A 12098-nucleotide genomic window follows, 5' to 3' on the forward strand; every position below is an offset into this window, starting at 1 on the left:
CTCCATAATCTTTCTCTGTTACTGAGCTTACCCTTGACAAAAATTAAGACATGACACTCAGGTTAAATGCCATAGACCTCCTTTAAATTTCTGGTGTAATGCCACCATCAGGTCAGTGGGTCCTTGTTTCATTCCCTTTGTAAGGACATTAGAGTAAGATTCTCATTAAGGATTTTTGCCTGAGGTCATGCAGGGATGTTTTTGGAAATTTTCTGAGGTGTCTGATTCAGCTGGAATACCACCTCCCGGGTGAATATGAAAATTCTTAGGTTTGGTATTTGAGTCTCCGTGTTCACATCCAGGGGGCCCTCCCTAGAGAATTCTCCTGAGAACCAAGTCTATGAAAGAGTGTTTCAACTCCAACTGGAGATGTCCATGGACATTGGTAGAGACATGTTTCTGCTCATCTCAACTTGTGGTCATTATATCTGGCAGAGTGCCTGATGGTAACTGTAATTTCTCAGAGATGCTCAGAGAGGCCTTTTCCTTCTTTCAAATGTGTTAAAGGCCAGAGTGTTACCCTGGTTTAACACGTTTGTCTTTCTCCTCTCTCCTAAACCATTGCTTGGTCCACCACTCCATTTAGGCCCAATATAACTTGAATGCTTATTGAACCCTATATGCCTGGAGTCTAGACCTTTCATCAGAGATCAGGGAGCAAAGCTCATTTCCAAACCTGGGCTGATTCAGGGGCCACAGTACTGGTTACCAGATCTCAAAACTGTGTGTTTCAGATACACAGTGAACTTTTGTAGGTTACTGTTCTTACTAAAATGGACTCATAATGTTATTTGCTTCCTTCCATAACTCAGTGGTTTGTAGAGGCTCTATGTTAGTACATGGAAAAATCTTTAAGGACTATGCCCCCTACAGATAAGACCACTTAGCCAATTTGAAGTAACAGCGAGTAATATTAATGGTCTTCTCCAAAGAGAGCACTTTAGACCCCCGGGGACAAAGACTTAGAAGTGACTGGGAGGAGCACCCATAACTTTCTGCTGAGCCCCTCTTTAACTAAGGGCAGGCATTCAAGAGGTGTGTGCTATGGTTCATATGGTCATGGGACATTTTCCTGGATTTACAGATTATCAGCACGTACACAGCCTGACCTACAATTTTAGCTTTATAAGCTCCACATACGAAATGGAAACACAGGAGTTGATAGTTACCAAGACTACACTGAAAGTCAGTTGCTATGGAGTAGAGAAAGAACATTACAGAAAGAGGCCCTGGTCAAGAGAAACTGAGAAAACACTTGGGGGAGGCTAAAAGACAAAATAATGTCGTGGGGACAGTGAGAAACACTCTGAGTCATGGAGCACAAAATAGGAGCCTCCAATTAGGCCTGCTTCTCTCTCAGGAAGACTTCAATCAGTGTTTCCTCAACATTTATATATTTAATTATGTAGAGCAATTATGAAATTAAACCGACAGGCCCTCAGAGTGACTTTTCAGTCATTCCTCCTAAAGAATCCAGTTTAGTTAGCCCTGGCCCCTGGTTTACTTTCCTCTCCTCTTTCACTCCCTGTCCTCTGCTTGGCTCATCTCCCTACTTCCCACTCAGCCCTTCAAAGCCAGCAGAGCACCAGTCACCAACAATAACACCTTTTGCAAACCATCACACTTTAAATATCCTACACGGCACTTAAATCTAGTTGTACCAAAAGCAAGTAATATCAAACTAATAACTTTCATCAAAGAGATGGAATCTTAAAAGAACAAACCATGGCGGAAAACCCATTACTTAGGACTTTCCAGTTGACAAAATTTATCATTAACTGTTTGGGAAAGCATTGCTTCTGTTGTCCAATTTTAGTATGGAAATTTCCTTTTTCTCTTAAACCAAACTCGATAATGGGATTCCTCCAAGACCTATTTTAGCTTGTTTGCTATCCGTGAATGTTTTTTTACTTTATTCATTTCATTCACTTAATGAGCAAATAATAATTGAACCACTACCATGTCCTAGGCATTGTTTTGGCTCTCAGAATACATCAGTGAATAAAACAGACAAACATGGAGCTTTCGTTCCAACAGGGAGAGAAAGAAACAATTAAAAATATACATTATCGGTAAGCAGAACCCTACAGTGTGTTAGGGGAAGGGAAGTAATAGAGGAAAAAGAGAAAGCGGAGCAGTGTAAGAGGGATGGGTGGGATGTGGGCTACAATTTAAAACAGAATAGTTAGGGTAAGCCTCATCTTGAAGGTGACAACTGAGTCAAGGCCTGGAAGAGAAGAGGAATTTGTGATGCAGGCATGTGATAGAAGGGTGGAAGGGGGAGCCAGATGGCCTTCACACAGGTGTCCCTTCTGTATTATGAACTGCAGTGTAGGTCTGTTAGGTTCTCCAGCGACCCTGGACCTCCCTCCCAGGCCATTCACTATCCATTCACTACCTATTGCTCAGGTCTCAGCCCAATGAAACACACGTCCTTCCTAACTGTCAAAATGAATGTGGATGAGGACAGGGCTCTGTGGAGACCACCATGAACCTCCCTTCGAACACTCCTGATCTTTGTCTTTCAATTAGATACCCCTGACAACCATTCCCTTTGAAGTCCAGGAAGAAACTCAAATAGATGTCACGTGGCTCAGCAGGGAAACCATGTTTGTCTCTTCCATTGCTAAAAAGCCCTCCTGGTCGCTTTTCATTATTTTTAAATATTAACTAATTCTGGGCATAGCATTCCTTACCACACCCTCAAAGTTACATAACTCCCTTTTTTCTCTCCCTTGGTCCTGAGCCCCTCCCTCTAGCCACAAACGTTCTGCTTTGTCATCAGAGCTAACCCTTGAGCTATTCCCCAGCCACACAGATGCATGGCATGGCAGCCCCATTCCCTTCCATCCTCCCCCACCCCCTGTCCCTCCGCACCAAGATATGGACTTCTTGAGAGTGAAACCTGAAAAATTACATCACAGGTATGAAGAACAGCCAGTGAAAACAACTCAAAATAACTATATGGCTTTAGGTTAAGAGAGACTGGGGACTTCATTATTCCTCTTTTTCACATTCTCCAGAGGCAGACTTCTCCCTCTTTGTTGAAGAAAGCCGAAGAGGCTTTCCAGCTATAGTATAATCAGCAAATCAAGCTCTCCTTTAGGCCAGCAGCCTGTGCAGGATTTAACAACATGGGGGAAGGAACATTGACTGCCTGTGGCCAAAGCTAGCAGGAAGACAACCGAGAGGCTTGACCTGAGACAGGGATTCCTAAGCTGAATGCTCTTGACTCTTGAGTTTGCAGAATCTCCTAACTTTCTACGTACACAAACTACAGAAAAGGTACTATTATAAATGAATTATAAATACTGGGGGCAAATCCTCTATAATTAATAACCTCAGTAGTTGGCGTGATTGTATGGGAAACACTGTTCCTGCCCCCTAATGAAGGTCTAGGTGTGGACCCTGACTGTCCATTCAAATGGACACACACCCAGGGCTGCAGATGGTTAGGACTTACAAAAGCACCCAGTCTCTTGATAAAAGCTCTAATTATTAATAATGTGAATAGCACTTTCAACATCTCCAGAACAATCATTCAAAATGAGTGAAGAAGAAATGAGAAACTGATTGGAGTGGCTTCATGATGGGTAAGCATTAATTTAATATAGTCCTAGGAAGAACTCAGAAATGTGAACTTTACCGGGCTATTACAGGAAATCATTTCCGTTATTGTGAGAACAATTTGTGTCTACACATCTCTATGTTGTAGTTAGCGATGTATTAATTAACATCCTGATTATACTTTTATCACTAGGGATAATTTGAGGGGATAAGAATTATGAAAGAAGATAGCCAATGCAAAGTGCCTATGTTGCTCGACACAAGAGCAGAATATGTAGGGTTGATGGGTAAGGACAAATATGTGAGAACATTAATTCAAGCATGTAAAATTCCTACCTCAATTTTCAGAACTAGAGAATTTTAAAGCTGAAGAGGATCTTAAAGATCCCAATTCTGTTCCCTCATTTAGCATTAAAAGAAACGGAAGCACAATGGTACAGCTTATCAGATGCCCTCTAGAGACACTAGATGACACAGAGCTTGCAGTCTGTGATCCCATGGCCCGAGTGGCCCTGGAACCCGAAGCACTGCTGGTGGAGGAGGGCCTCATGTCAGGTCTGCTGGGAGACCAAGGGGAAGATGAGATGGGCCTTGCTCTTAAGCATCTGTAAAGACAAGGATGAGGCCATAGCTCTGACCAGAGGCAAACTGGTGAACAAGTATTTGGAGCCTGATCCTGAGCCCACAGAGAAAAGGACTGCCTTGGAGTGGTTGGATTCTGAGACTGTGTCCCGTGTCCTAGCACAGGTGCATTCTCCATTCTTAGTCCCATTAGGTCCTGGGCCTGTTCTTGCATGGAAGGAGGCCTGGCCTCTTTGTTCGTTCTCCCTCTTCATCCACATCCTCATGTATTCTCTTCTCCTGTTCCTCTGGCAGCCACTTGCTGTGAGGCAAGATACTGAGGTTCAAGTTTGGGCTCAATGAGGAGCAAAGGGACTCCAAAAACCTCATCTTATTGGTATTTTTCACATAGACAGCCATGGCCCTGGACTTTATAGACACTTGAGGGGCCACAAAGGAGAGAAGGGTCACTGGCAGGGCAGGGTCTGCACATATGAGGTATCCTTCCCAAATACCATTTGAGCATGTCCACGTCAAGTTGATGGGGCTTCCCCTGGCTAAGACTGGAGCAATCTGAGCACTAAAAAGTTAAGTGCAATTATGAATTATGAACCTCTGAAAAATAGGAACTGGTATAACCATATATAGATAATAAACAGATTTTTTTAATGGGGGAAAGTCTCTTATTTACAATAGAATGCCAACTGGTATGTGCCAAGGTTGGAAAACCATCATTTGCAACCACCACAGTAAAGACTGGCTCAGACAAGGACCATCCAGAATGCTAAGTCGAGGAGGAAACATTGACAAAGAGCAGGATATTGGCATGGTCTTAAAGTGCCTCCCACAGAACATTTATTAGTTGCAAAGAGGGGGGGAAAGGGTAATGGTACAGTAGATGAATCAGACAACACTCTTTCAGGACGATGAAAATTAGCATCAGTAATGAGAATTGTTGGACATAGTGTGCTTCCAGAGGTGATACCATAACGTTTCTTCTGTAATATTTCTACCAGAAATGCATATTCTAATTCTAATCACAAGGAAACATCAAAGTAAAAATGCAGAATGTCTTATTAACTAAGGAGGAACTGTACTCTTCAGAGTCATAAACGACACAGAAAGGCTATGGGAATATTCCAGCTTGAAGGAGACTCCAGAGCAGTCCAGCACTTTTCCATTCTCCCCTTTGACAGAAATCAGGCTTGGGGTTAATAATAGGGTTTATCATTCCTTAAATGAATAGCATACAGGTGGAAAATCAGAAGTTGTTTTGTTTTGTTTTTTAATTCACAGACCTCTTACACAACCTACTTCATGCTGAGTCTTGCAAAAATAAAGAACAATTAGCCCTCTCCTCGAACATGAGCCTGCCATTCCGCCATAATCCCATGTTGCCACTGGGCTTTGCTTAATATTTTTTTTCTAAATTGTGAATTCACAGCATTCTGAACAAAGCTTTTGCTCTATGGAAAAATGGATCTGTGCTTTTACGATAGAAATAGATTTCTATTGGGGTGCCTGGATAGTGCAGTCGGTTGGGCATCTGACTCTTGATTTTGGCTCAGGTTGTGATCTCAGGGTCCTGGGACGGAGCCCCATGTGGGACTCCATGCTCAGTGAGGAGTCTCTTTGTCCAGCTCAGTCCCCCCTTCCACTCCCCCTCACTCTCCCTCTCTCTCCAAAATAAATAAAATCTTAAAAAAAAATAGATTTACATTATAGAAATGATTTATACTTTTATTATCCTACTTTGGTTGCTATCACTTTAATCCCCTCTCTAATTGAACTTTCAAAATAGAGTACATTTGCAGATCCACAGTACATAGAGTAAAAATAACTTCCCTCATGGAGCTGGTCATGGCTGACTTTAATCTGAGGGTCCTAGTCAATTTAGAAAGTAAAAATACATATAACAATATCACTTCTTCCATTTGGTGTTATAGACATTATTTATCTAGATCATGCTGCTAAACATAATCAGAAACGGATCTATTGTTCACACCACATTCCCTTGCCCCACAAACACACAGACACACACATGACCTAAAGCTGGAAGGAGTCATTAGAAATCAAGCAGATTTCTCCCCTGCCTTAAGATAACAAGGTATCAGGAGTCCAGATGAGGCCATCACAGCCCAGTGGTCCAACAAGTGACTTAAATTCATGCAGGTAGGTGACAATAATATGGGATTAAGTTCCTCCAGTGGCTCAGAGCATCATTCCCCCTAATCATTTTCTAAACAAATGTGGAACATCACTAAATTACTGCATTTTATGGTCTAGCTCTCCAGCTCATCTTGAGAATCACTAATATGGTTTGATTCATTACATATCATTTCCCAGCGTTTGAAGAGTCCCAATGCCCTCCTCATTGCAGTAAAAATAAAGGTTTGTGGATGTTGTGCCAAAATAACAGCAGAAAGATTCACAGTGATAAAGGGTCACCCAAACAGAAGATGGTGCTTTACTGTGCATTAGTGAAATTTACTGGCAGTAAATCTACAAGAGGTACATTCCTGTCAGACAATATGGATAAAAAACATAACCCTCCCCTTGGCTTCAGTGTCTCCAAGCACAAAAGCAGCTACATTGATACAGCACAGTAGCTCTGGAAAATAACCTCTGGCTTTGAATCCAACACAGAAGCTGAGATCTTGGGCGCATGAGGAAATGAGAAGACAGTGTTGGGAAAAAGCTACTGTCATGAGCATATTACACCTTTTAAGCAGTGAGAAATTCATTTAATAAATCGATTGAAGTCTGAAATCTAATTAAAAGAGGTAGCAACCAAAATGCAAATAAGCTCACGCTTCAGTTGTGCACAAGGAAGCTCTGCCATGCGTGCCCTTAATAATGCATTACCTAAAGTGCTTTCTGTATTCATTAAAGCCGTGCGGCAACGTGCCGTGAATTATCTCTATGCTCTACCTCGGATACAAATACCTTCATGCAGGCAATCCAGCCACTTTCCCCTTCCCAGTCAAGGTGAATGTGATGTGTGGTTCTCAAGGGCTGTGATCGTGGTTGTAAGAAGCAAAGCTAAAACTCAGTAAGGCAACATGCGTAACTGTTATTCAAAAAAACAATGGAGTATTTTTCTACTTACCGGCACCCTACATTTAAAATAATTTGAATGTGCAAGACTAATAATGAAGAATGACAAACTGCTTTATAGAAACCAGCAATCCAATTAGTTTGATTTCAGGATAGAGCACCAGTGGCCCTGGGTCCTGTCATCTCGAGGTGCATCTCACTCTCAGAAGCAGGAAACAAAGCAGCCAAATCCCAGGAGCTGGGCTCCATTTGTGAAGAGGGAGTGTTGCAGGGGCAAGGGAGGTGCCAGAAAGTTCTCTGAAGTTGTCAGCAAATGACTGCATCAAGGCTTAACTCCGGATTACTGCAACTCCCCCTCACTGGCTTACTGCTTCTGCCCTTGACCCTAAAGACTAGTCTCATAACACAGTACAGTGTCATTGTCAACTCAAATCCCTTCCATATCTCCCCATGTATGGTAGTTAATTTTTTTCAAGTTCTTATTTAAATTCCAGTTAGTTTACATACAGTGTTATATTAGTTTCAGATGTACAATATAGTGATTCAACACTTCCATACAACACCCAGTGCTCATCACAGCAAATGCACTCCTGAATCCCCATCACCTATTTCACCCATCCCCCCACCCTCCTCCCTTCTGGTAACCATCAGTTGGTTCTCCATAGTTAAGAGTCTGTTTCCTGGTTTGCCTCTCTCACTCTTTTTCTCCCCCCTTTGTTCCTTTATTTTGTTCCTTAAATTCCACATGAGTGAAATCATCTGGTATATGTCTTTCTCTGGCTTATTTCACTTAGCATAATACTCGAGCTCCATCCATGTTATCACAGACAGCAAAATTCCATTCTTTTTATGGCTGAGTAATATTCCATTGTGTATATTTATGCAATATATACACACACACACACACACACACACACACACACACACACACAGTTCTTAGGCCTTCTGGTTCTTAGGCCTTCTGACTCAGAGAGTGTATATGAGTGTATATAACTCAGCCATAAAAAGAATGAAATTTTGCTGTGATAACATGGATGGAGCTCGAGTATTATGCTAAGTGAAATGCATACACACACACACACACACACACACACACACACACACTACCGTAGATAATGCTGCTATAAACATCGGAGTGCGTGTATCCTTTTGAATTAGTATCTTCATATTCTTTGGGTAAATATCCAGTAGTGCAATTGCTAGATCATAGGGTAGTTCGATTTTTAACTTTTTGAGGAACCTCCATACTGTTTTCCAGAGGGGCTGCACCAGTTTGCATTCCTACCAACAGTGCAAGAGGGTCCCCCTTTCTCCATATCTTCACCAACACTTGTCGTTTCCTATGTTATTACTTTTAGCCATTCTAACTGGTGTGAGGTGATATTTCGTTGAAGTTTTGATTTGCATCTCTCTGATGGTGAGTGATGTTGAACATCTTTTCATGTGTCTGTTGGCCATCTGGAGGTCTTCTTTGGAGACATGTCTGTTCACGTCTTCTGCCTATTTTGAAATTGAATTGTTTTCTGAGTTTTATAAGTTCTTCATGTATTTTCGACACTCACTGTTTATTGGATATGTCACTAACAAATATCTTCTCCCATTCCATAGGCTGCCTTTTTGTTTTGTTGATTGTTTCCTTCCCTGTGCAGAATCTTCTCATTTTGATGTAGTCCCAGTTGTTTATTTTTGCTTTTGTTGCCCTTGCCTCACGAGACATATCTAGAAAGAAGTTGCTATGGCTGATGTCAAAGCAGTTGCTGCTGTGTTCTCTTCTAAGATTTTTATGCTTTCCTGTCTCACATTTAGGTGTTTAATCCATTTTGAATTTATTTTTGTGTATGGTGTAAGAAAGTGGTCCAGTTTTCCCAAGGCCATTTAAGAGACATTCTTTTTTTCTATTGAATATTCTTGCCTCCTTTTTCAAAGATTAATTGACCATATAATTGTGGGTTTATTTCTGGGTTTTCTATTCTATTCCACTGATCTATGTGTCTATTTTTGTGCCAGTACCATACTGTTTTGATTACTACAATTTTATAAATTGAAGTCTGGAATTGTAATGCCTCCAGCTTTGCTTTTCTTTTTCAAGATTGCTTTAGCTATTTGGGGTCCTTTGTGGTTCCATACAAATTTTAGGATTGTTGGTTCTAGCTCTGTGAAAAATGCTGTTGGCATTTTGATAGGGGTTGCATTAAGTGTGTACATTGCTCTGGAGAGTATAGACATTTTAACAATATTTGTTCTTCCAATTCATGAGCATGGAATGTCTTTCCATTTCTTTGTGTTGTCTCCAATTTCTTTCATCAGTGTTTTATGGTTTTCGGAGTACAGGTTTTTCACCTCTGTGATTAGGCTTATTCCCAGGTATCTTATTATTTTTGGTGCAACTGTAAATAGGATTGTTTTCTTAATTTCTCTTTCTGCTGCTTCATTATTGGTGTATAGAAATGCAACAGATTTCTGTACACTGATTTTGTATTCTGGGACTTTACTGAATTTGTGTATCAGTTCTAGCACTTTTTGGTGGAGTATTTCAGGGTTTCTATATAGAGTATCGTGTCATCTGCAAATAGTGAAAGTTTGACTTCCTCCTTGCCAATTTGGATGCATTTTCTTTCTTTTTGTTGCCTGATTGCTGTGGCTAGGACTTCCAGTACTATGTTGAGTAAAAGTGGTGAGAGTGGACATCCTTGCCTCATTCATAACCACAGAGGAAACGCTCTCAGTTTTTCCCCATTTAGGGTGATATTAGCTGTGGGTTTTTCATGTATGGTCTTTATTATGTTGAAGTATGTTCCCTCTAAACTTTGTTGAGGGTTTTTATAATGAATGGATGTTGTACTTTGTCAAACACTTTTTGTCTTTGGAAATTGTCATATGGTTCTTATCCTTTCTTTTATTAATATATCATGTTGATTCATTCATAATTATTGAATATGGTGGTTAATTTTATGTGTCAACTTGACTGGCTAAGAGATGCCCAGATAGTTGGTAAAACATTATTTCTGGGTGTGTCTGTAAAGGTGTTTCCAGAAGAGGTTAGCATTTGAATTGCTAAAGTGAGTAAAGATGATCGCCCTCACCAATGTAGGTGGGCATCACACAGTCCACTGAGGGCTGATTAGAACAAAAAGGCAGAGAAAGGGCACATTTGCTCTCTGCTTGAGCTGGTACATTCATCTTCTCTTGTCCTCAGACACCAGTGCTCCTGATTCTTAGGCCTTCAGGCTTAGTCTATACAACATTGGCCTCTCGACTCTTGGGCCTTTGGACAACATCAGCTTCCTGGTTCTTAGGCCTTCTGACTCAGACTGAATTATACCACTGGCTTTTCTGGTCTTGCAGATGGCAGACTGTAGGATTTCTTCATGACTGCACAAGCCAATTTCTGTATAAAATCTCTGTCTCTCAATCAATCTCTCTCCCCCTACCACATATATACACATACATATACACACATACACACGTACCTGCATGTATATCACCTACTGGTTCCATTTCTCTGAAGAATCCTAATAAACCATCTCCAATTAAAAAAAAATGCCAATGGCTTACAAAGCTCTTACCTGACTGCCCTCCTGCCCACTCCCATCTCCTACCACTTTCCTCTGGTCACTCCACACTCCACTGTAGTCATACTGGCCTCCTTGCTATTCTTTGCAAATTTCATGGACGCGTCCAGCCCAGGGCTTTTGCACTGGCTGCACCCTCTTCCTGGAACACTTCCCCAGGCACCCATGTGACTCACCTTCTCCTCCAAGTCTTCTTCAAATGTCACTTCTCACTGAGGCCTACCCTCATCATTCCATTTACTGTTGGTCCCATAACTTGATTACATATTTGTAAATTTGCCTACTCGCTAAAATTTGTAACCCCAAAATAAATATTTGAGGCACTTCTGCAGCCAGGGTGGCAAGTAGAGTGAGCCACCCAAATGCCACATGCCTGGGTGAGGGAGGACAACACGACGCTCTGACATCTTGTTTCGGCCCACATCATAAATGAATGCCATGATTTTTGCACTTCTGTGCTTCTTATTGGTGATTTCACTGTAGGGAAAGGCCCCCAGGTATAGTCCTAAAGTGCTAGCTAGTGCTCCTAAGCACAAGAAGGCTGCGATGGGCCCTACTGAGAAAAGATGTATGTTACAGAAGATTCACTCAGGCTTCAGTTATAGTGTTGTTGGCCAAGAGTTCAATGTTAATGAATCAACAATATATATCAAGTGTCCTTAAACAGAAACACACATTAAAACAAGGTTATGTATTGACTGGTTGTCAAATGTTGTGATTAAAGGCTCATAGGAACCTAACCCTATATCTCCCTCAGGAGCAATGGTTTAGTTACTTGCTAATTCAGTATCCACAGCAAACTGTATCGACTGAGTATCGCAACCCTTCCCCCAGACTTCAGATCCCTCTTACCTGGCTCTATTTTTTCCACAGCATTTATTAGGTCCTAGCACACCATATTATTTACTATATTTATTACTATCTGTCTCACCAGCTAGAAAGTAAACCCTATGACAGTGCATGCTGTTGCCAGTTTTGCTCATTACTCTGTCCCCAGCACCTAGCATAGTTTCTGGCATAGAACAGGAACTCAGCAAATATTTTTTGGATCAATGAATGAACAGGTGGATGGAGAATCAGAACTCCCCCTGAAGCAGAGGTCTGGACGAGTACATTCCTGAAGGATAAGTCACAAAGGTGGGTATCCAGGAACACAAGCAATAAGGCAGGAATTGTGGCCTAGACAGTGTCTATAGCAGGGAAGTAGGAGAAATAGTTCAGGGTCAGCTGAAAGGAAGGGATGTTGGATGAGACAAAAAGAGTTTGCCTGCAGGCTCTGAAGCTGAACCCAGAGGGACAGTTGGCAGGTTTCTAAGGGTAGACTGTACATTTGAAATGGTA

At 41.4% G+C, this 12098-nt stretch overlaps 1 protein-coding gene across 1 annotated transcript in view; it reads right to left on the reverse strand.

The window, feature by feature from the left end:
- Positions 1-12098, reverse strand: part of HHAT (hedgehog acyltransferase) — a 306415-nt gene that overhangs the window by 176217 nt on the left and 118100 nt on the right. The window lies entirely within an intron of this gene.

Source organism: Ailuropoda melanoleuca, chromosome 8, assembly GCF_002007445.2.
Source record: "Ailuropoda melanoleuca isolate Jingjing chromosome 8, ASM200744v2, whole genome shotgun sequence".
NCBI classification, from domain to species: Eukaryota; Metazoa; Chordata; class Mammalia; order Carnivora; family Ursidae; genus Ailuropoda; species Ailuropoda melanoleuca.